We start from the raw sequence: 26,523 nt of genomic DNA on the forward strand, positions 1-26,523 counted from the left end.
AAGGGAGGAAGAGAGGAAGGAAGAAACAAATATTTCTATTTCTTGACACTTAGTAGCTGGATCAGTGATACCTACTGCTTTTCACTCATATAATGAGGACATCTGAGGCCTGCTAGAGAAAACACAAATATATAGATAATTTCCTCTATAAATTCATGTCTTCTAACACCACCTGAGCCCTCAGTACTACCCATCCTTTTATTTGTCTGTGGTCAATGTCACCTCTCATTTCCTCCAACATCTGTTTCGTACTTTGTCTTCTTTGCAGCGCACTTTTTACTCACAACAGAAACTTAATAAGAAAATTGAAACCATAAAGTGAACTTCTAATATTCTGCCCTTCTACCTATAAGTTAATCTATATCCACATCTGTGCTTAACTAAAGGTCCAGAAGTTTAGGAGTTCCTCCTTCTAATCAAATTCAACTTTTCTCCATATTCTCTTGGCCTTACCTTGTCATATTCTGGCACATTCCTTATTTTGTCCTCCACCTCCTTCATGTATCTTTATTCACTTCTTTTCTATTGGATTCTCAAGTCTAAAAAAACCTAATGAAGTGCTCCTTATCGCGCAAAGCATAATCTCTTCCAGGATTTCACGCCATATTACTGTGTCCAGTCACTTTTCTTCCGTCCTTTACAAATATCTTTTTTGAAGACGGCTCTATTTTTTCTTTCCCAACCTATTTCTCAATTAACTTCAATCTCTCTTCTCCCTTAAAATACTACTGGGTCTTTTAATGACTTTTCAATTTCCTCCATAACTGTGACTTCGCAGTTGCACTTCCAATTGCACTTACAATTGTACTTTATTTTTTAAAATTATCATCTTAGGAGTGCTCTCTGCTACCTTGTCAGTGATAATGACATTTTCCTTTTTAAAAATCTCCACCCCATTTATTCCCATTACGCTCTATAGTCCTGCTTCTACTAATAATTTCGTGTCTGCGACACCTTTCCCTCCTTTGTGAGATCCACATCCTATGTCTGCCACCCCAATGTCTGTGTCCCTACTAGTATTCCATCATCAGCCTGATGTTCCACATGGGTGATCTCATCTTCTACTTATCTGCTAATAATTTTCCAAATGTATGTCACCAGTCTAGACCTTTCTCCCTCTATTCTCTTTGGAAATTCCATCAATATAAATCTCCAGAATCCTCAGATTCAACATATCTGAAACCATTCACCATCTTTATTGAGTCAGGGTCCCCACAGGAAATTGCTGATACACTTGAAATATTAGAATTTAAGAAGAGTAATTATAAAGACATTGTTTACAAATATGTTTACATAGGAAGACTAAAAAAAGATAGTACAGTAACACAAAGCTCACTACCCCAGGTCAAAAGAACTGAGGAGAGGAAAGGTTAATGGAATCATGAAATCTGAGAGGAGAAAACCTGTACAATGTTGAGAACATTGATGTCTATTCACATCCACACAGGTCAGCTGTGTGGGAGAGAAAGAAGGATAGGGAGTAGATTTGGAGGAACAAACAGAAAATATGCAGCACAATACCTCCCTTTTTTCCTTTTAACATCCACTCTTATCCTTTGTTGGGTGAAAAACACTAACACAAAAAATTCAAGTAGTCCCACTAGTTAATGTATTACTGCAGATAACACTTGCAGAGTGTTATCAATTTGGTCATAAGTCCATGTGAATCCTAGGACGTTAGATACAACTTATATTCTTCCTATAAGGTAATGAGGAAAGAAAGGATAAAATAAAGAATTAAATAATCAAACACAGAGTTGTTATGGCCCCCACCTCTATCATTTTCATGACAACGAACTTTGTAATATGAATGCTTCTTTTAACACTTAGCTGCGATTCTGCTTACCTTTTGCCAGCACTTTGGCTGCACAAGATTCTTTACTTAGTAGGGTGACCCAAATCTTTATCTCTGCAGGATCTGTCTTTGGAGGTGTTATTTTTGTTGTTATTGTTACCACTATTTTATGGCGGCTACAACTTTGGGGCAAAAGAGTACTGAAAGACCCTCCAGTGAATCCCCTGGATTCTAAAAATAGTCTTCTTTCATCCATTCTTTAGCAACAAACCAAATGCCTCTAGTTGTTAGGATTAATCACCCTGCAAGGTGGATTATTGCCGTAAAGAGTCCCAAATGTCCAGGGGGAAGCTCATCTTCTAATGTGTTGGAACCATGACTAATTTTTCTAGTGGAATAAGTCCTACCTTGAAGACTAGGATGACCAAATCCACAAATCAAGGTCATGGAAAAGAAGCAAAAACATCTAGAAAATTACAAGGTATAATGGTGAGATATGGCTACTTCCACCTCTTTACCTTGTTTGACATACCTGTGTATACTCTCTGTCGGTGAGACAACACCATGTATTAGTTACTTGTTTAAGACGTGCACCACATGCTACACAACAGTTTCCCAACCTCTCAGAATGCTTGCATCTCAGCTTTCTCCAAAACTGAATCTTAGCAGTTTATTCTATTATCCTATCATGCCAACTGTTTCCTATGTGACAGGGAATGTGGTACAACAAATGAAATCTTTGGTAATGAGCCCATTGCCACATTTCCTCTGAAATCATATATGACCTCTACTTAAAGACAGTGTAGTATGAGCTACTGTGGCATGGATAAGGCATTCTGAAAGTGTAGGAATGGTGATGCTGACCGAAGCATCCACGTTAAGAAAATGCGTTTATTCCTGGGAAGACAAAACATCATACCCTACGTGGTGGGACATATTCAACATGATCAACCTTCCGAAAGGTAGCTGACTGGTTCTGCCAGAAGATATTGGCCTCTACTGTTGGCAGTTTGGCCGCTCAGCGGTGGTAGTTTTGATCAGATGATATTGCTGAACCACATGTAGCCTCCATTTCTGATCAATCCACCCCTATGATCATTGAGTAAAGACAAAGAGCAGCTAGGGCATGTTCTCCTGGAGGCTACCAGGAGGAATGGGCCCCATGACTCACAGCAATAACCTGCTCATTAACACAACCTGTACTGAGTTTCTTCCCTACTTGTTTTACTTACTCCTTCCCTTATCAGTGTTTCCTAGAATGACATCTCAAGTACTACTTTTATTCACACCATTTTAGTCTCAGAGTCCGTTTCTAGAGCTATAAGTGATGTTAGGCCACAGTGTCTTAAAATAGAATTGGATTTCCTACAGCCAATTGGCAACATGGATTCCATTGCTGCGCTCTATGCCTTGTAGCTTATGATGTGGTAGATCCACTGGTGCTAGCGGTATCCATGTTAAGAGGCTTTGTGGAGTCCCTAGCCCATCCCTGGTAAGATACTCATAGCTCAGCATTCTAGACCATGCCTTTTGCAGCAGAGAACTACTAATTGTTTGAAAAGCAGTTTCTGACATGTTACTGGGTCCTAGGGAAAATGAGTGTCTGACTACAGGACATTAAATGTAACAAGAGCTTCCTCTTATGAGCTGAGTATTGTCAGACCCATAAAGTCATGACTGGGTGGAAATAGCAGCCATCCATGGTATAATGGAAAAGGTAGATACATGATCGCACACAATCAGGCCCAGTGAGCATTGTAAGTGACACAAACATGTGGACCAGGCCCCCATGTAACCTAATTTTGTTGTACTTATGCCTTTCCCTCATCTCATACCTTGGGCCTGATGGTGGGGTATAGGTTACAGAGCAATCCCAAAGATCAGCTGGTGAAAGAGGAGGAAACTCAGGACTGCTTTATTGATTGGAGGACTTTGTATGGTGGTGCCAGATGAAATTAACTGCAGCCATGCTCCAGTTCCTCTCAGTGATGGCCTTGAAAAACAATGATCAGGGGAAATTCTTTCATCAATGGCCAAGTTTTCAACAGCACCCTTGGTCATCAACTGGGTATTGAGGTGAGGATGTATATGGAGGACTAGGCTGCGGCACATGGTTTTTGTTGGTTTGTCAGGGGACAGGAAGAAACACATGTGGGAGATTGGAGACAAGGAAGTCTATGGAAGAGGCATGTATATGTACGTATGTGAGTGGAAACAAAGTGTGTGCTACTTAGAATCACATACTAAAATTCACCAGAGACCACCTACCCTGGAGTTAGAATACATAGTATGATTTACCTTGTGGATGTCAGCCAGCCTCTGTCCTAATCCACCCCAGTGCTCTCACAAAGGGCACATGAATGCGATAGACACATTGGCAGCTATGGAAGCTAAGCATGGGCCCAACAGGAAAGCTGCTTCTCAGCAAAGCTTATCAAGTTACTGTCTGAGTTGAAAGTCCAACCTGTCAACTGTCAACAATCAGAACTGATACTAAAACTCAGTATGGTTCTATCACACGTGGAGACTAACTGGATGTTGGTTAGGGTTGGCTTACTGTGAATGTCTTCTGCTCTGAAGGGGGCAACAATTTTTCGTGACTGAGACTCTGTGTGCTCCAAAAGTGCATTTGCCTTTCTTTCTGCACTGACTTAAATAACATCTCTGTTCAAAGCCTTATGGATGGTCTGATCTACCAAACAGGGTCCCATAGCATATTGATTTGGATGAGAGGAACTACTTTATCATAGAAGAGGTGTGACAGTGCGCACCTAATTCTGGAGTCCACCAGTCCTACTACGTACTGCTTCACGTGGAAGCTTCCAGACTAATAAAACATTGGAATAGCCTTTCAAAGGTGCATTGAAGTCATTAGTTTGGGGATGACACCTTGTATATTTGGGAAGTTTTTCTTAACATGAAGTATGTAGTTTGAAGCAACTATTCGATGCTGCTGACAGCTGCAGTACACAGGCCTGGAAACCAAACAGTAGAAGTGATATCCCTCAACATCATTCTTGAGGACTCACTTGGAAAAACTGTATTTTCTAGGTGAAGGAATGCTTCTACCTGTGGACACAGGAAGGACTCACAAAATCAAAAGCTACAGATGCCCCCCCCCAATTTTATATGCCTACAGATCATCGAAGAGAAAAGGGAGCTACTACATTGTTAGGGGTGAATATCTCTGATTATCATAAGAAGATGAGGTTGCTTCTAAATAATGGGAGTAGGGGGTAAAATGTAACTAAGGGGACTCCTTAACAGGTCCATGCCTGGTAATAAGCAAGAATAGGCAACTGCAGTCCCCACAGCCTGACAAGGGCACAGTAAGCACGGCTTAAATCCCTTAGTGGTGAAGATCTTGATTACCCTGTGGGCAAAACAACCCAGACCCACAGAATTGCTGCCTGAGGGTAGGGAGACTAGAACGAGTAATAGAGGAGGGACAAAATAAATGTCAGCTTTGGTCTTGGACCACATTAGCAGGGACTAGACTAAGGTGCTTTATCTCACTGTACTCTCTGTTTTGAGATTTTAAAAAAAGAGAAATCGTGACCTCCTCGAAAAATCAATGAAAGAACAGAGAGAACTTAACATGGGCAAGAGTGGATGGAGCTCTAAGGGGTGGACTGTTGCAGGCTTTGCCAATGCCATCCTCCCTCAACGTTTCCACGCACACCAGTGGTCTCTCACTGCATGCAGATGCCACTTTCTGTCCTTCCTCTGGCTTCAGACACGTGTGTGGTTAGCATACTAGAGGAAGTCTAGAAGTGCCAGGCAGTTATGTCTTTGAAATCCACACCCAATAAATCATGAATGCATGTTGATCGATAGTCATTCCTGCTTCCTTGCCCCTGGGCTGGGACTATTCTGAGGGATATTTTTCACTGTTTCTCAGAGACCTCCAGTAGCATTGAGCAGCACTAGTTGCCTACAGAATAATCTGCCCTTTAATGTATAGCCTTCTGTATCTACTTCTGTATTAGTTTCCTACTGCTGCTGTAACAAATTAAAACCATAGTGGCCTAAGACAATGCAAATTTATTATCTTACAGTTCTGGAGGCAAGAAGTCCAAAATGGGTTTCACTGGCCCAAAACTACAGTTTGCAGGGTCACACACTCTCTGGAAGCTCTGAGGACAACCTATTTCTTGCCTTTTTCAGTTCCTAGTGGCTACTTCTTCTATTATCAAAGTGCATCACTCCAATCTCTGCTTCTGTGGTCACATGGCCTTCTCTTCTGTAGTCAAATCTCCCTCTGTCTCCCTCTTACAAGGACACTTGTAATACCATTTAGGGCCCACCTGGACATTCCAGGATAATCTGTCCACATCAAGATCCTTACCTTAATCACATCTGTAAAGACCTTTTGGCCATATGAGGTAACAGTCACACGTTCCAGGAATTAGACTTGAATATAATGGGGGCCCTTATTCAGTCTACCACAGTTTCTGTCCTTTGTTTGATTCAGCTCATTCACTTCCCTACCACGCTTCTTGGAATCAGCTCTCAAACAAACTACTTGCACTTAAATGCTAATCCCAGAGTCTGCATCTGATATTAGGATAGCTATCATTATATATTGGTGATAGCTCTTTCACAGCTTCTCTCCTTAGATTCTAGCAATAAAATATCTGCCAGTGTTCTTGTCCCCTTATGTAAAATTTTCTGATAGTATTTTTTCAACTCCACATAACAGTGTTGACATTTTAGGTACCAAATATGAATTCCCAAATCCTTAACAAAGACTACAATGGTATACAGAGCTTGGCCCGTGCCTTTCTCTTCAGCAACATTCTCTCCCGAACACTAGGGACTGATCTCAGTTCTACAAATGCACCAAGCCTTTTTTTTCTTCCTGCTTGAGATATTTTGTTCCTTCACCCCAAACTTAAACCGTCCCATTCATTGCTTAGTTAAGCCTTACTGATCCTTCATATCTTATTGTAAATAGGCCCCAGAATGGTCTGCCCTAACACTCCATCAAAATTAAGTCTCCCAATTTTAATAGCTCATAACATCTTATATTTCCCCTTTTTAATCTCTTGTCACAATTTGCAATTATTTATGTATCTGATTAGCGCTTAGCATCTGCTACCATGAAAGCCTCTAAACTCACAAGTCAAGGATCATATCTGATAAGTTCTTAAACATAGCGCCTTTTGCTGTGTCTGGCAGATGGAAAGTTATCAATGCATATTTGGCAAATGGATGAATAAAGAAGGAAATGAATGAGTGGAACTTTAAATGCCACCTTAGTCTTGCGATGCATTGTCTAGGATGCATATCTCATAGAGAGGGAGTAAGCATGCTTTTTATTTTATTTTATCTGTTTTTGTCAGGACTGTGGTACAGAATATCTTTTTAAATGCAATGCATAAAATATTTAAATTCCACAAATAAGCTTTTCTCCTCAGTTTTATTCTGCAGGCTATAAATATTTAGTGCTTTATTCAGTTTCATATTTTCTAGCATAAGCTAGTTTCTCCTCTCTGCAAACAGATAAGCCATGTTAGGATCTATGTAAATAGGTAGCATTAGCATTTGTGGTTTCTAATCGTAGCCAAGCACTGGCATTCATTAAAGCCATTTATCTTCCTTTTGCTTTCCCTAAATTTTTCTTCTTTCTTTTGTTTCCATTTCTCTATGCTAATTTTTCTTTGGACTGCTTTTCTTTTGTAGGCAGATGCAAAGAAATACAAGAACTATCATTATCAATTTTAACACTGAACAATGCAAATCAAGAAATTATTAATTCCTTTTTTTATGACATTTTTCTCTTTTCCTTTCTCCTTTAATTTACAATAAATCTGGTATCTCTGTGCTGTCATAGTTTCCTCTTTCTCCCCACTCTCTCCCTGCAATGTTGAATCAATCTCTTTTCCATGCCATTCCAAGGACTCAGGCATTGCCAAAGATTTTTCAGCTAAATCAGAAACAATTTATTTGGGCCTGACTCATTCAGTCGTTTATTCATGCAACAACATTCACTGAATGCCAGCTAGAAGCCAAACACTCTTTTAAGGATTCAGCAGAGGACAGAATGAAGCCCTTACCTTCAGGAAGTTTAGATGTTCTAGCATAAGGTAAGAAAAAGATAGGATAAATAACCATACAAGCATGGTAGTATATATGGACTCTGGAGAAAAATAAAATAGGGTAAGTGGAATAGGGACTGCCATGGGGCAATCGTATGGGGGTGATTCCCATTTTGAACAGAGTGACAAGTGAAGACTTCAATGAAAAGATGACTATATTAGTTACTGTTACCAAACACACAGAGCCACAGAGCCACTGCTTATGTGTGTGTGTATGTGTATTTTGTTTGTTTGTTTTTTAGTAAAACAGAGTATTCTCCATAATGTGGTTAGGCCTCACCCAATCTATTGAAGGCCGTAGGAGAAACAAACTGAGGTCCCCTGAGAAGGAAGGAATTCTGCTTTCAGACTGCCTTGAGATTCAAGACTGCAACATCAGCTCCTACAGGAATTACCAGCCTGCTGGCCTGCCTTGCATATTTTAGACTTACCATCATCAAAATTCACACAGGAGATTTATTTTAAGGAAATAGATTTTGGATTTTAGACTTTGGGTTTTACCCTGGGTTATGATCAGAGGGGTAATATGATTTGACTTATTTTTAAGGATCATTCTTAATGTTAGGTTAAATAAATAGACTATAGAGGAACAAGTGTGGAGGAGAGAGACAAATCCAGAAGAGAGATGATTGTGGTCTTGATGGAGGTGGTGAGAAATATCAGACTGTGAATGTATGTACAGGTCTCAGTATGCTATTCTATTTAGTTCCTGTATTCAAATCATAGCCATTGATTGCAGGTTTAGATAACAGAAGATACCATGTACCCAAATTCATTAAGGTGAGCTTTGGAGAGTGAGAGTTGGTTTACCAAGGTTTACCTCTATTTGGAAGGTAGCCCCACCTTATGATGGATCAGATATGGATAGCTGAGAGGAGGCAGGGATAACTCCTGTTGCCTGAGCAACTGGAAATATGTTGGATTTACTGAAATGCAAATAACTGCAGAGGGAGCAGTTAAGTTGGAGATGTCTGCTAGATATCTGAGTGGAAATGTCAGTGGGCACATAGACAAATCTGGACTTCAGGGGAGGAGTTTGAGCTATAGACACAACATTGAGAATTGTCAGTGCACAAAGGATGTGGCCATTTTTGGACCACAGCAAATTAGCTACTGAAATGTTTCCCCAGCTTCCCTTCCCTCTGAGTTCTGTGTTAAGGTTGCCCACAGGAGACGTCTGGGGAAGATGTGGAAGGTGGCAGTGTATCAGCAGGCCTGAAGCTCTGAAGGGTGGGCACCAGCCATTGCTCGAAGCTTGTACATGCTGTTGCTTATCTGCTTGTGCACCTTATTGGCATGGGCCACACCCAGGCATACTATTCTCCCAGCTCTCACTGAGTTTCTTCCTTTAGCTCCTCCAAGTTCTGGGCCAGCATAAGTACAGCTCCATGGTGAAGCATGCCAGCTTCTTCCAGTTTCTCCAAGTTGGATGCAAGTTCCAGTCTGTCCTGGTGGATTCCAATTTTCCCTTACTCATTGGATCTGGGTTGTCCTTACTCTCTCAGGCTCTATGTCCAGATTTTCTTCCAGACTGTCAGCCCTCGCTGGTTTACAGGGACCTTAAAACATACAAGATGCAGAGCCAACAGGCTTCCATAGAACTTCTTCACCAGCAACAACAAAAAGACCCAACGCCTATAGTAAATCCCTTATTCCATATCACTCATGGGGATTCTGCTTCACTGATCAGACCCTAACTGATACATATGTTACTTAAAGCCATGGAACTAGATGAAATTACTTAGGGATTCTAGTATAACTATAGAAAATAAGAGGTCTAAGGATTGGGTCCTGAGTCAAGCCTATCTTTAAAGATCAATTTTATGACAAGAAACAAGCAAGCAAGACTGAGAAATAATAGTCAATATGGTAGGAAAAGAACCACAACATTTTTCAAAAGAGAATGATCAATTACACCAAGTATTATTGATAGGTCACTAACGACCTTGGCAAGAACAGTTTGAGTGGAACAGTGGGAGCATGGGACTGATCTGATTAGGTTCAGGAGAGAAGAGAAAATAGAGATAGAGAATACAGACAACTCTTGAAGGATTTTGCGGTAAAGGGGGCAGAGAAATGGCCTGATAGCTGGATGGAGAAGTGGTGGTGAAGGGAAGATATTTTAGATGAGAGAAAGAGCCATATTTGTATATAGATGAGACTGATCCAGTACAGAGGGTGATAATAACCATGCACGCAAGAGAAAGGCATAATGTTGGAGGGATGTTCTTTAATGGTCAAGAAGAACGATACCTAGTGCACAATTTGAGGCGTTGACCTTAGATAGAAGCACTAACTGCTTATCAAAGTAATAGAGGGAGGGCAGAGTCTTTTAGATTCAGGGGCACAAGGGTAGGGAGAGGTATTGGTGAGAAGCTGTGAAATTCCTCTTCTTTTTGTGGTTTCGTATTTTGTTTTGGCTTGCAGGATCTCAGTTCCGTGACCAGGGATTGAACCGAGGCCATGGCAATGAAAGTGCCAAATCCTAACCACTAGACCACCAGGGAACCCCCAAGTTCTCTTCTGTTTACTACAATAGGAAGTTAGGTTTTTCAGCTAGGCATAAGGACAGGGGAGAAACTGGTAAAGGATTAAGAAGCAAGGAGAAGGTATGAAATAGTCGGCTGAGGACAATGGAAGAGCGGATGGACTAGAAAACATGGATTGCTCAGGAAGCACTGATGGTGAACTAAAGATCAGTGCCCATGAATTTCAACCATGATCAGTCAGCATGATTGTGTGTTTCCTCCAAACAAGTTCAGCTGTGAAGATGCGATCATAGTCAGTGGAGAATATGGTTTGACCAGGATTGGGGGGTTGCCAGGTGAGTATGACAAAGAGAGAAAACTTGGACATTATATATTTTCTACTATATACAGGATTAATAGCTTCCCCAGTAGCTGTATATTCTTTTGCTCTTAAGTATTTTGTTAAGTGTCGTGTATGTGCTTTTCTGTTTTCAACTAACAAATATTTACTTAGTACTACTACTAATAGCTAATATTTACTATGTTGCAGCCACCTTTCTAAGCACTTTGCCAGTATTTTTATCACTTAATCTTCATATAAATCCTATGAGAAAGGTAATATTATAATCTGCTCTATCCAGATGAAGGCACTGAGGCACAGAGAAATAACTTGCCGAGGAGCAGACAGTAAGTAGCTGAGATATAAATCCAGTACGAGGTCTCAGAAACTGAGCTCCTAATCACTGCATTGCAGTTGTCTGTGAATTATATGGCCTGCCAACAGTTCTACAGCATAAAAAGCAGATAAGCTTTAATTAACAAATTAGTTAGGAAAACATACACCCATAAAACAAAGAGTGAGAAAAACAGATTAATATAATTCTATTAATACAAATTGTTTACCTATTGGAAATTCATATACAGGATAAAGAATTATCGAAATGGATTTTGAAGCATGGGGAGGATGTAAAGAGAAGAGAAGAAAGCCCCCCGGTGGTGGGATAGAAGAAGCAAAGTCTGGGAGATGGGCTTGAACCTAATGCATTGAGGAAGAGTAAGGGGTGTGACAGGGGTGAGGTGAGATTGAACTTGGATGGGAGTAGTGTGAAATAAACTTGGGAGGGGGGAATAATAGGAAATAAATTTGTGGGTAGGGGTGTTGCAGAGGAAGCACGGAGCAGGAGAGGGAAATGATGCTTTAAGATGTATGCAACAGAGCTTAAGCTTGATTGATAGGTATAGGAACCCTTCCTGCTGAGTCTTAAGTAAAGAACAAACCACACTTGACCCCTTGGGGCATGGAGAAGGTCAGCAGCCATGGGAATGGGTGGAAGGGAGGGCTGTGGCTACATTAAATTCATCTTTTCTCCTCCTATTCTCTATGCCCATTTTCTTTCCCAGCCCCTAGTAAATGTTTAACAAATGTTAAACAGAAAATGAACATCTATGGAATTTGGTGACCAACTGAATAAGGGAATAAAGAAAACAATCATGCTTTAAATTTTTCATAAACCAAGAAATTATTAAGGTTAATGGTGAAATGAGAATGTTGAAAAAGGGAAAGCAGTTTAGAAAGAAGGAAAGTTTCTGGACACCAGAATGAGGATAAATGCTATGCTTCTCAGCAATTCACTCACATATGGCAGTGGCTCATTAGTTGCCTAAGAGAAGTCATACCCATCAACTAAACCTGGTAGAAAACTGTGCCTTCTGGTCACAAATTCATTGTGTGTTTCCAGAGGAATAATGAAGAGAGGTGTGCCTTTTTATTGTTTGTTTGTTTGTTTGTTTCCCTTGTGCCTAAGTGGGAGGCCTGAGAGTAACACAGTAATAACATCAGCTGTGCTTATAAATACCCCCCTCCCACTGAAAGAGGCTTGTTCCGCTGCGTGTGTGTAATTATATATTTACAAGATATACATAACAATAGCTGGATGGTAAACACTAAGGAAGTAAAACGAAAAAAAAAAACTGAGCAGTGAATTCAAAGAGACTTTAGAAATATCTTGCTGCTAACTATACCATGCACAATCTCTACGAATAAATTTCATGTGTTGCAAATGAAGTAAGAAAAGTTAATTTGACAGCTAACAATATCAAGTGAAAATTTTACCGTTTAGAAAACCGCAGTGCATTTAGAATTTTTCCCCCCAATTTTCTGAAGCTTTGGTGGGTAAAACTGTGAGGCCTGGGTTTTTCTCACTTCTAAAAATAGTATTATAGTGATTCACGTTTACCGAGGTGTACTGTGTCAGTTTGGTTAATCCGGAACCTGTTTTCCCAGAATTCTCTTCAGGGTTCTGCGTTAGAGGAATTGATACAAGGTTTGAAAAATGGCCATTAATCTCTGCAGGTGCTATGCTTACATATAATAAGACGGAAAGGAGCACTGGTCCCACGGGTTCTAACTTGTCCTCTCTCCCTCTCCCAAATCTGCACCGAGCTCTTTTTCTGTCATCCCTGCTCACCATCTGTGCCCCAGGCCTCCCCACAGACTATGGGTTATGGACCTACAGAAACAGTACTGAAGCAAGAGTCCCACTGACTCTTCAGCTTTATTAAGGTATGACTTAATACACTCAAAAGCATACATTTTTAAGTGTACACTTTAATGAGTTTTGACAAATGTATACACTCATGTACCTATTTTCCCAAATGAGATACAGAATAGTTCTATTACCCCAGAAAGTTCTCTTCTCCATTTATAATCGACTTCCCCATCCTCACCCCTAGAAAACCATGGATCTGACTTTTATCACTCCGACACAGTTTTGCCTACTCTAGAACTTTATATGAGTGGCATCGTACATTAAGCATTTTAGTGCTTGGCTATTTTTGCTCAGTATGCTTTTGAGATTATCTATGTTGTATCCATCATTTTATTTCTTTATGTTGCTTTAAGTAGTCCATCATATGAATATGCCACAATTTGCTTATCCATTCATCTATCAGTATACATATATACTGGCTTATTTCCAGATTTGGGATTTACAAAAAAAGCTGTTCTAAGTAGATATCTTTGTGTAATATATTTTATATTCTTAAGTAAATACATAGAAGTGGAATTATTAGGTCATATATAGTACTTGGATATTTAAACTTTGTGAGACTGCCAAACTTTTCCAAATTAACCGTACCATGTTATACTTCTACCAACAATGTATCAGAGTACCAATTATTTCACGACCATTCCAACACATGGTACTAAGTCTTTTTAATATTAGACATTTCAGAGGGTGTGAAATTGTTTTTGAAGTTGGCTTTAATTTGCACTTGCCTGTTGACTAGCAATATTTTCATATACTTATTAATCATCAGTATAGCTTTTTTTGTGAAGTATCTATTCTAGTCTTCTGCCCTTTAAATTTTTTAAATCAAATTATTGAGTTGTAGGGATTCTGTTTGCATTTTGGATACAAGTCCTTCTTCAGATTTACGTATTGTAAATGTTTACTCCCAGTCTGTGGCTTACCTTTTCATTTTTTTGGTGACATCTTTTGAAGGGCAGAAGCTTTAAATTTTGGTGAAGTCCAATTTATCGATTTTTGTTACATTAAGGCTAGTATTTTTTATATCTTGTCTAATAAACATTTGCATAACCTCAGATTGCAAAATTTCTCCCTACATTGTTTTCTAGAAGTTTTATTTTTTTAATTTTTACATTTAAGACTATGATCAATTTCAAATAATATCTGTATATGATATGAGTGAGGCTGAGGTTTACTTTTTTCTATATGGATAACCAGCATCATTTGTTGAGAAGATTCTTTACAAAAATAAATAAGCTGTGATTTTGACTGGGATTATGGTGGATCTATAGGTCTATTTGAAGGAAAATGACATCTGAAAAACTACAAGTCTTCTAATTCATATATGTGATATATTTCTCCATTTATTTAGGCCTTCTCTAATTTCTCTCAGCAACGTTTTGTACTTTTCAGTGTAGAGGTCTGCAAGTCTTTTGGTAAATTTATTTCTCTAAGGATTTTATGTTTTATGATGCTGGGTTTTGGAGGGGAGAATTCTAGTAGGTTATCGTTTATTTTGTGTTTTTTGTCTTTTAGATTCCTTAGGACTGCAAAAAAAAGTCAATTTTACTTCTTCCTTTCCAATATCTATGCCTTTCTCCCCTCTTTCTTGCTTTATCAGACTGGTTAGCATCTCCATTATAACGTTGAATGCAAGTGGTGAGAGCAAACATCCTTGCCTTTTTTCCTGGTGTAAAAAGAAAAGTGTTCAATATTTAACCATTAAACATGATTTTGGCTCTGATTGTTTTTGGTAGGTTTTCTCTATAAAACTGACTAAGATTCCTCCTATTCCTAGTCGTCTGAGGGTGTTTATCAAGAAGTGGATGTTGATTTTTTCAAATTCTTTTTCTGCATCTATTGATATGAACAAATGATTTTTTTTTCTCCTTTATTCTGCTAGTGTGGTTAACTGCATCAATCATTTTCAAATGTCAAATGAATTCTGCATCCCTGATGCAACCCCACTTGATCATAATGTATTCTTTTTTTTACATAATTCTATATTTGATCTGCTAATGTATCATTAAGGATTTTGTGCCTGTGATCATGAAGGCTATTGATCTATAATTTGCTTTTTTATAATTTTTTGGTTAGGTTTTGGTGTCAGGGTTATACTGCTCTCATAAAAGGAGTTAGGTTGGTTTCCAACTCCCCTGTTTTCTGAAAGATATTGCACGGGATTGGGATTACTTCTCTGAATGTTTTAAAGCATTCCCCAGTGATGCTGTCTGCTTCTGACTTTGTTTTTTGTTGTTGTTTTTTTTTTCGGTACGCGGACCTCTCACTGTTGTGGCCTCTCCCGTTGAGGAACACAGGCTCCGGACATGCAGGCTCAGCGGGCATGGCTCACGGGCCCAGCCGCTCCGCAACATGTGGGAACTTCCCGGACCGGGGCACGAACCCGTGTCCCCTGCATCAACAGGCGGACTCTCAACCACTGCACCACCAAGGAAGCCCTGTGTTTTGGTGTTTTTTTTGTATGAAGGCTTTTGATTGCAAATTAAGTTTCTTTAATAACTATAGGGCTCTTCAGATTTTATATTTCTTCCTAAGACACTTGTGTTAAACTGTATTTTTTAAGGAATTTGTCTATTTCATTTAAGCTTTCAGATGTATTGGTATAGAGTCGTTAGAAATAACCCTTTATTTTCCTTGTAATATAAGTAATTGTTATATTCTCTTTCTTTTTTTTCATAATCAGTCAGTCTTGCTATATTGTTATTAATCTTTAAAATTTAAAAAAACCCTGACTTTTAGCTTTGTTAATTTTGTTTGCCTATTTATATTTCATTGATAATTCTAAGTTCATTATTGCCTTCTTATATTTATTTTGGGTTCAAGTTTCTCTTCTTTTTTAGTTTGTTAAAGTGGAAATTTAAAATTTTATTTTAAATGTTTCTTCTTTTCTAATATGGGTATTTAAAGATATAAATTTCCCTCTAAGACCTATATTAGCTGAATATCACAAATTTCGATATGTTGCATTGTCATTTTTATTCAGCTCAACTTATTTTCTCATTTCTCTTAAAACTTCTTATTGACCCATAAGTAAGTTAGAAGCATGTTTTTAAATTTCCAAATATTTGGAGTTTTCTCTATAACTTATTTTTTAAATAGTTTAATTCAATTACCTTACATTCAGAGAACAACTCTAAGAATTCAATGTTTTCAATTTTATTGAGACTTATTTTATGCTCCAATATATATCTTAGCAAGTGTTCAATGTGCACTTGAAGAGAATTATAATCCACAGTTAATGGATATATTTTTACATAAATATTGATTTGGTGATAATGCTCTTCAGATCTTTTATATCATTACTGGCTTTCTCATTGAGATATAATTGACATATAACATTATATTATATATTAGCTATATCTTATATTACTTTGCATGATATATCTTTTTTCATCCCTTTACTTTCAACCTACATGAATCTGTTTATGTAATGTGCGTTTCATATAGTTAGTATTTAGCCAGGTCTTGCTAATCCAGTCTGATAATCATTGCCCTTTAATTGGAATGTTTAGACCAACCAATTATAATTATTGATACAGGTGCATTTAAATCTACCATCTGGCAATTTTTCTTTTATTTTTCCAATTTGTTTTCTCTTTATTGCTTTTTTTCCTGACCTCTTTGGGTTAATCAAACATATTCATATCTGATTTTATTTCCTATGACTTTATCCATATGTATTTTTACTATTTAATTTTCTTATGTGTAATTATATGCATGCTTTATTAATCAAAATCTATTAGCATTATTACTTTTTCACTTTACAATTCCTGCCTTACAAATATAAACCCCTTATGCTGTATAATTCCATATACCTGTCACTTCTTATCCTTTCATATATTAGCATATTTACTACTACATGTATTATAACACCCCTGTTATAATAATTAAATATAATTATTTTTGCTTTAAGATACCAGTTGCCTTTTAGGAAATGAAAAGAATAAATAGAGAGCAATCAACATGGCAGAGTAGTAGGACATGAAGCTCACCTTCTGCCACAAATACATCAAAAATACATCTACAAGTGGAACGATTCTCACAGAATATCTACTGAACATTGGCAGAAGACTTCAGACTGCTGAAAAGGCAAAAAAATTCTCCACATAACTAGGTAGGAAAAAAGAAGAAAAAAAAAAGTGAGAAAGGAATTGGATGTGACATACACTCCTGGGAGGAAGCTGTGAAAGAGGAAAGGTTCCTGCACACTGGGAAGCCCCCTCACTGGCGGGGACTGAAAGGGAGCTTCAGAGCCTTGGAGGAGAGTGCAGCAGCCAGTTTGTGGCAGCCAGAGCAGAGGGAGAACTGCATAGATGGTCAGTGCCACTGCCCTGCACTCCCCAGGGTGACATGTGCTGGCAGGGGCTGGGTGCTGGAACTCAGGCTTCAGAGATCAGAACTGGGGAGAGGACTGGAGTTAGCTATCTGGAGACAGACTGGGAGACTGGAATCCAGTGCAACCACAGCTGAGGGCATACGTGGAGGAAGCCTGGGCCACGAGAGAGGCCAGTCGCCATTACTTGGGAGATGGGTGGGGGGCAAGATTGTAGCCTTCTTCCCCATGCTTGTGCTCACAGAGGGCAGGACACTGCCTGCACGGGCTCCAGGGGAGGTTGTGAGGCACCACTGCCACCCACTTGGACTCAAGGAATGGTCGCAAGCAGCCAGCACCGCCCGCCCAGATGCCAGCAGTGATCTTGAGCCACCACCATCTCCCTCCCTGATGCCAGGAGTGGTTGAGGGCCTCCACCACCTCCCTCCCAGACCACAGAAGTGGTCATGAGCTGCTGCCACCACCCTCACAAACTCCAGGAGTGGTCGGGAGCCCCAATTGCCACCTACCCAACCTCCAGGAATGGTTGCGAGACACAACCATTCCCATCACATGCTCCAGGGGCACACCTGAGCCACCACCACAGCTGAGAACCCCAGGACCAGGCACCAGCCAACGCATCTATACACCCCCTATCAAGGGGGTAACAACCAGCACACACTGAGGAAAGAGGTGACAGGCATCCATACTAAAAACAGCCCTTGTACCAAATATATCAAACCCACACAAGCTACACAGGGACACCCCACATATAAATAGCCCTCCAAGATCACAGTAGATAATTGTTTCTCCTAAACTCACAGAGTAAGAGAAATATAAGTAAAATGAATAAGAAGAGGAACCACTCTTAGTTAAAAGACCAAGAGCATTCCCCTGAAAAAAACAAACAGTGAAGCAGACCTCTTCAGTCTAATAGACACTGATTTCAAAAAGGAGATAATGAAAACACTGAAGGAATTAAGAAAGAGACAGAAATGCAGAGTTCTGTAAAAAGTAACTAGAAACTATAAAGAGGAACCAAGAAAAATTATAAAATGCATCTGCAGAGATGAAAACTGAGCTAAAGGCAATGAATGGCAGAATAAAATAATGCAGAAGAATGAATAAGTAACCTGGAAGATAGAATAATGGAAATCACCCAATCAGAACATCAGACAGAAAGCCAAATGAAAGAAAAATGAAAGCAATATAAGAGACCTATAGGATAACATAAAGCGCGCCAACCTATGCATAATAGGAATTCCAGAAGGGGAAGAAAGAGAAAAGGGGATCAAAATGTATTTTAAGAAATTATGGCTGAAAACTTCCCAAACCTAAAGAAGGAAACAGGAAGCACAGAGGGTCCCAAACAAGATAAACCCAAACAGACCTACACCAAGACATATTATAATAAGAATGGCAAAAGTTAAATAGAGGATTCTAAAGGCAGCAAGATAAAAACAAAGAGTTAATTACAAGGGAACCCCTATAAGGCTATCAGCTGATTTCTCTACAGAAATGTTGCAGGCCAGAAGGGAGTGGCAAGATATAGTCAAAGCCCTGAAAGGGAAAAATCTTCAACCTAGGATACTCTACCCAGCAATTATCATTTAGAATTGAAGGAGACACAAAGAATTTCTCAGATAAGCAAAAACTAAAAGAATACAGCAATATTAAACCTATCCTAAAAGAAACATTGAAAGGTCTTCTCTAAATAAAAAAGAAGAATCTATAGGAAAGAGAAAATCACAATTGGGAAAAAAAATCATTTAAATGAGCCAATACATAGATTTTTTTAAAAATCAAAAAATGTTCTATGAAAGTGATGATAACCACACTGAACAGCAAAAGGATGAACATGAAGATGTAAAATAGGACATCAAAATCATAAATGTGGGAGAGTTCAGTAAGAAAATGGAGAATTTTTTTTTCTAGAATGTGTTTGAGCCTATATGACCACCAGTCTAAGACAAGTAGATATAGGAAGAGGCTAACATAGTTGAAAAACAGGGTAACCACAAATCAAAAACATACAATAGATTTACAAAAACCCAAAAGAAGAGAACATAAGTATAATAGACAAGAAAATCATCAAATCACAAAAGGAAAAAGGAAAAGAAAGGGACAAAGAAGAAATATAAAATCAACAGGAAAACAATGTTTAAAATGGCAATAAATACTTACCTATCAATAATTACCTTAAATGTCAATGGACTAAATGCTCCAATCAAAAGACTCAGAGTGGCAGATTGGATTAAAAAACAAGAGCCTACAATATGCTGCCTACAAGAGACACACTTTAGGGCAAAGGACACACACAGATTTAAAGTGAGGGGAGGGAAAAAGATATTTCATGTAAAGGGAAATGACAAGAAAGCGGGGGTCATAATATTCACATCAGACAAAATAGACTTTAAAACAAAGACCATATAGAAAGATAAAGAAGGACACTATATAATGATAAAAGGATCAATACAAGAAGAGTATCTTACACTCATCAACATATATGCACCTAATATAGGAGCACCCAGATATATAAAACAAATACTAAAAGACATAAAGGGAGAAATAGACAGGAATACAATAATAGTAGAAGACTTTAAAACCCCACTCACATCAATGGAAAGATCTTCCAGACAGAGAATCAATAAGGCAACAGAGATCCTAAATGATACAATAGAACAATTAGACTTAATTGATATTTTTAGGACATTACATCCAAAAAAACCAGAATACACATTCTTCTCAAGTGTACCTGGAACATTCTCTAGGATTGACCATATACTAGGTCACAAAAGAAGCCTCAACAAATTTAAGAGGATAGAAATTATCTCAAGCATCTTTTCTGACCACAACTGCAAGAAGCTAGAAATTAACCACAGGAGAAAAAAAAACGATTACATGGAGACTAAACATGCTACTAAAAAAAAAAAATGGGTCAATGATGAAATCAAAGAGTAAATTTAAAAATACCTTGAGACAAATGACCATGAAAACACAACCATACAAAATCCATGAGATGCAGCAAAAGCAGTTCTTAGAGGGAAGTTCATAGTGATACAGGACTTCTTCAAAAAATAAGAAAAATCTCAAATAAACAGCCTAACCACTTAAAAGAATTACAAAAAGGACAAACAAAACCTAAAGTCAGAATAAGGAAAGAAATAATAAAGATCAGACAGGAAATAAATAAAATAAAGACTTAAAAGCAAATAGAAAAAATCAATAAAACCAAGAGCTGGTTCTTTGAAAGGATAAACAAGATTGACAAACCTCTGGTCAGGCTCACCAAGAAGGAAAAAGAGAGAACCCAAATGAACAAAATAAGAGATGAAAAAGGAGACATAAAAACTGATACCACGGAAATACAAAAAGCAATAGGGAATACTATGAAAAATTATATGCCAACAAATTTGACAATCTAGAAGAAATGGACAACTTTCTAGAAACATACAGCCCAGCAAAATTGACTCAAGAAGAAATAGATAATTTGAACAGACCAATCACTAGAAGTTGAACAGAGTCTGTAGTTAAACAACTCCCTAAAAACAAAAGTCCAGGACCAGATGGCTTCACAGGTGAATTCTATCAAACATACAAAGAACTTATACTTATCCTTCTCAAACTCTTCTAAAAAACTGAAGAGGAGGGAACACTCCCAAGGATGTTCTATGAAGCCATCATCACCCTGATACCAAAACCAGACAGATACCACCAAAAAAGAAAACTACAGGCCAATCTCTTTGAGGAATATAGATGCAAAAATTCTCAATAAAATATTAGCAAACTGAATCCAACAACACACAAAAATGATCATACACCACGACCAAGCAGGATTCACTTGAAGTTCACAAAGATGGTTCAACATAGGCAAAGCAATCAGTGTGATACACCACGTCAACAAAAGAAAAGACAAAAACCACATGATCATCTCAATAGATGCAGAAAAAGCATTTGACAAAATTCAACATCCATTCATGATAAAAACCCTTACCAAAGTGGGTTATGTAGAGGGAACATATCTCAAGATAGTAAAAGCTATTTATGACAAACCCACAGCCAATATAATACTCAATGGTGAAAAGCTGAAAGCCTTCCCACTAAAATCTGGAACAAGACAAGGATGCCCACTCTCACCTCTTCTATTCAACACAGTACTGGAAGTCCTAGCCACAGCAATCAGACAAGAAAAAGAAATTAAAGATGTCCAAATTGAAAGGGAAGAGGTGAAATTGTCATTATATGCAGATAACATGATATTATATATAGAAAACCCTAAAGATTTCACACAAAAGCTACTAGAACTTATAAATGAATTCAGCAAGGTAGCAGCATACAAGATTAACATACAGAAATCAGTTGAGTTTCTTTAAACCAATAATGAAATATCAGAAAGGGAATGTAAAAGAAGAGCAATACCTTTTAAAATCACAACCCCAAAAATAAAATACTTAGGAATAAACCTCACCAAGGAGGTGAAAGACTTATATAGTTGAAAACTATAAAACATTAATAAAGGAAACTGAAGATGATTCAAAGAAATGGAAAGGTATCCCATCTCCTTGGATTGGAAGAATTAATATTGTTAAAATGGCCCTACTACCCAGAGCAACCCACAGATTTAATGTGATCCCTATCATATTATCCATGACATTTTTCACAGAACTAGAACAAATAATCTCAAAATTCATATGTAACATAAAAGACCCAGAATTGCCAAAGCAGTCCTGAAGAAAAAGAAAAAAGCAGAAGGCATAATCATCCCAGACTTCAGTCAATACTACAAAGCTACAGTAAAATAGTGTTGTACTGGCACAAAAACAGACATATGGATCAATAACACAGAAAAGAGCCCAGAAATTAAACTTAGACAAAGGATGCAAGAATATACAGTGGGAAAGAGACAGTCTCTTCAGCAAGTGGTGTTGGGAAAGTTGGACAGCTACATGTAAACCAGTGAAGTTAGAACACACCCTCTCACCATACACAAAAATAAACTCGAAATGGCTTAGACTTAAACATAAGACATGACATCATAAAACTCCTAGGAGAGAACAAAAACTCCTAGGGAAAACATTCTCTGACATAAATCATACCAATGTTTTCTTAGGTCAGTCTCCCAAGGCAACAGAAATAAAAACAACACTAAACAAATGGGACCTAATCAAACTTACAAACTTTTGCACAGCAAAGGAAACCATAAACAAAACAAAAACACAATCTACAGAATGAGAGAAAATATTTGAAAACAATGTGACTGACAAGGGCTTAGCTTCCAAAATATACAAACAGCTCATACATTTCAATAACAAAAAAACAAACAGCCCAATTGAAAAATGGGCAGAAGACCCACAGAGACATTTCTCCAAAAAAAGAAATACAGATGGCCAATAGGCACATGAAAAGATGTTCAACATTGCTAATTATTAGAGAAATGCAATTGAAAACTACAGTGAGGTACCACCTCACACCAGTCAGAATGGTCATCATTAAAAAGTCTGGGGCTTCCCTGGTGGCGCAGTGGTTGAGAGTCCGCCTGCCGATGCAGGAGATACGGGTTCGTGCCCCGGTCTGGGAGGATCCCACATGCCGCGGAGCGGCTGGGCCCGTGAGCCATGGCCGCTGAGCCTGCGTGTCCGGAGCCTGTGCTCCGCAACGGGAGAGGCCACAGCAGTGAGAGGCCCGCGAACCACAAAAAAAAAAAAAAAAAAAAAAAAAAAAGTCTGCAAATAACAAATGTGGGAGAGAGTGTGGAGAAAATGGAACCCTCCTACACTGTTGGTGGCAATGTAAGTTGGTGCAGCTACTGTGGAAAACAGTACAGAGGTCCCTCAGAAAACTAAAAATGGAATTACCATATGATTCAGCAATCCCACTCCTGGGTATATATCCAGACAAATCTATAATTGAAAAAGATACATGCGCCCCTATGTTCATGGCAGCACTATCCACAGTAACCAAGACATGGAAACAACCTAAATGTCCATTGACACATGAATGGATAAAGAAAATGTGGTACATAGATATAATGGAATACTACTCAGCCATAAAAAAGAATGAAATAATGCCATTGCAGCAACTTTAATGCAACTAGAGATTATCATACTAAGTGAAGTAAGTCAGAAAGAGAAAGACAAATACCATATGATATCACTTATATGTGGAATCTAAAACATGACACAAATGAACAAAAGTTCATTTGAAAAAAAAAGTTCATTATGAAACAGAAACAGAATCACAGTCATAGGAAACAGACTGGGGTTGCCAAGGGTGAGGGTGTTGGGGGACGGGTGGATTGGGAGTTTGAGATAAGCAGATGCAAACTGGTATATACAGAATGGATAAACAAGATCCTACTGTATAGTACAGGGAACTATATTCAATATCCTGTGATAAACCATAATGGAAAAGAAAATGAAAAAGAATATGTATATGTATGTATATAATATATATACATATATATATTTATAACTGAGTCACTTTGCTGTACAGCAGTAATTAACACATTGTAAATCTTTATTCCCATAGATTTGAATTGCTATCTGGTGTCACCTCCCTTCAGCTGAATGAATAACTAACTTTCTCTTACATTTCTCGTAGTGCTTGTCTAATGGAATTGAATTCTCCCTGTTTTCATTTGTATAAAAATGCCTTTATTTTAGCTCAGTTTTGACAGACATTTTTGCTGGAAAGAGAAATCTGGATTGACAGGTTATTTTCCACACTTTAAATAAATTTGTTCTATCATCCCCTCTTTCCATTGTTTCTGATGTGAAGTCAGGTTTTGTCTATAAAACTGTTCAATTCTATGTAGTATTTCTTTTCTCCCCTGGCTACTCCCAAGATTTTCTCTTTATCTTTGGTTTTCAACAATTATACTATGATATGCCTAATGGTATTTATTCCACTTAGGGTTTGCTGAGCCATTTGGATGTGTAAATTGATTTTTTTTCATCAAATTTAGGAAAATTTATGCTATTACTTCAATTATTTACTCACTTTTTTTTTGGATTTTACTCATATGCAAGACTTTTGATATGTTGCTCAGATCACTGCAGCTCTGTTTATTTTTCCTGAATCTTTTTTTTCTCTGTGTTCTTCCAATTATGTTCTTCCAGTTGATCTATCTTTAAGTCAACTTACCTTTCTTTTGGCATCTCTAATCTGGGCAAAAGACCAGAAAGTTTTATGAGTTTCTAAAAGAAACACTTATCTCCAATAGCTACAGGTCAAGATTTCTGAAAACCTGACCAAAAGTGTAAACCTATGGGTGTCAGAACATCTATTTATGTACAATTGTGGCACACAATATTCCAAAGAACAATCTGAGATGTAATGGCCTGCACTTTAAAAAATCACCTTCACTACAATGTTAAGTCTCCCCTTTCAATTATTATTATGCTGTTCTGATTATTTCATAGCATACTTATTATCTTAAATGTTTAAAACTGTAAAATAAAATTATTAATTTATCTCTACTTCTAAAAATTCTCAAGTATCTTCTTTGCCCATCTGTTATGCTTTTTTATGGCAGTTTGAAAATTGGCATGACTATATATGTGTTTGTTCACAGTTCATGAGAAAAATAATACAATTTCTAATTTTATAGAGTTGATATTATCCCAGTTTTTTCTATCTTTGAATATAAGAATCTAAGTGAAAGAGTGACAGGTAAAATTAGAGCCTTTTGCTGTGTATTGTAAAGACTTTGGCGTTATTAGAGGGAGCAGGAGGAATACTGCAAAAATAAGAAGCTCTTCCCAGTTCCAGTGTGCTGCTATTTGGGGGTTTTTCTTGTACCTACTTTATGGTTGACATTAGCTGTATGTATGAGGACATCCAATGTCTCTCTGCTTCAACAGCATGCCCAGAGTGTATGGTCCCTCAGTGAGATCATGGTCCCAGGCTGAGCTTGGTGACCACTTCATTGTGTCCCTTCTGACATGGACACCTCACCTGCCTGTTTTTGTGCTGCTCTGCCATCAGGCAAGCATCTGATGCCATGATTCCTTCTATGTCCACCTGTCAGCACTCAGGCCCTACAGAGCATGGTTTCTCCAACACTGGGTCCTGCAGGGTGCAGCTCTCTCTGCTTCTTCCCCTCTTCAGAGCATCTTGTGCCCAATGCTGAGTTCCTATCAAACACCATTTCTCAAGCTCTGGACGCCTACAAGGTGTGTGGCTTTCTTCAGCACCCAGCTTCTGCAGAGGACAACTTCTCCAACTCCATGAGGCATGAAGTGGCCAACAGTCAGCTGCTTCCCATGGCATCTCTTCCAATGACTTTATAGCAGGTCCTGAGACACAGCTCATCCGTGCAAATGACTTCCGCAGAACCCTAGACAGATTCCCAACAAGTGTCACCAGCGCAGAGCCTCAGTGGTTTCTCCAACATTCATTGATCCCAGCCTTGACCTCCCCAAGGAGGTCTCAGTCTTAGCCTAAGGTGGATGGCTGAGGTGAGGGGTGGGAGGTGGGGGTGCTAGAGTGCTCTATCTCAGCCCAGAGATAGGAGATGATGTTCATTATATCTGATATTCATTCATTTTATAATGTTTTCACCTCTCATTAGCCACTTCCCCATTATTGAAAATCCTATTATAGTTAAGAATCCTTTTTTGTTTTGTTTTTAGAGTTAAATTATTATTCGTGTGAAGCATTTTTGTTTTAAAAATTAGTCTTTGCATTTCATTTTATATTTTTATTTTCCATGATTATTTAAATATAATTCTATTAAATGGACATTATTCACCAGTATATATTTTACCAGTGAGTAGATAAATGCTTTACTTCCTGATCTTGGGGTTTGTCAAATTCATCTTCATTTTGTGTTTGCAGTGGATGACAAGTCAACTGTTTAGAGGAATGTTGGGTTATATTTATTTTTTTTTATACATGGTAGAGGTTTCTCTGTTGTCATCTGTCATCAAAAATTGCTGAGAACTCTAAAGTCATCTTACTTTCTGTGTGTAACCCTCTCTTTCTTTTCCTTGGATGCTTGCAAGTTTCTTTCTTTAAATTTGAAAGTCAATGAGTTTATCTATTTTATACATAGCAGTTTGTATCTCTTAATCCTGTATCCCTATCTTGTCCCTCCCCACTCCCCTCTCCCCACTGGTAACCACTAGTTTGTTTTCTATATGTGTGAGACTATTTCTGTTTTGCTAATATTCCATTGTGTATATATATATACCACATCTTCTTTATCCATTTATCTGTTGATGGACACTTGAGTTGCTTCCATATCTTGAGTACTGTAAATAGTGCTGCAAGGATACATTGTACAGCACAGGTAATT

Source organism: Kogia breviceps, chromosome 6 (genome assembly GCF_026419965.1).
Source record: "Kogia breviceps isolate mKogBre1 chromosome 6, mKogBre1 haplotype 1, whole genome shotgun sequence".
Classification (NCBI taxonomy): Eukaryota; Metazoa; Chordata; class Mammalia; order Artiodactyla; family Physeteridae; genus Kogia; species Kogia breviceps.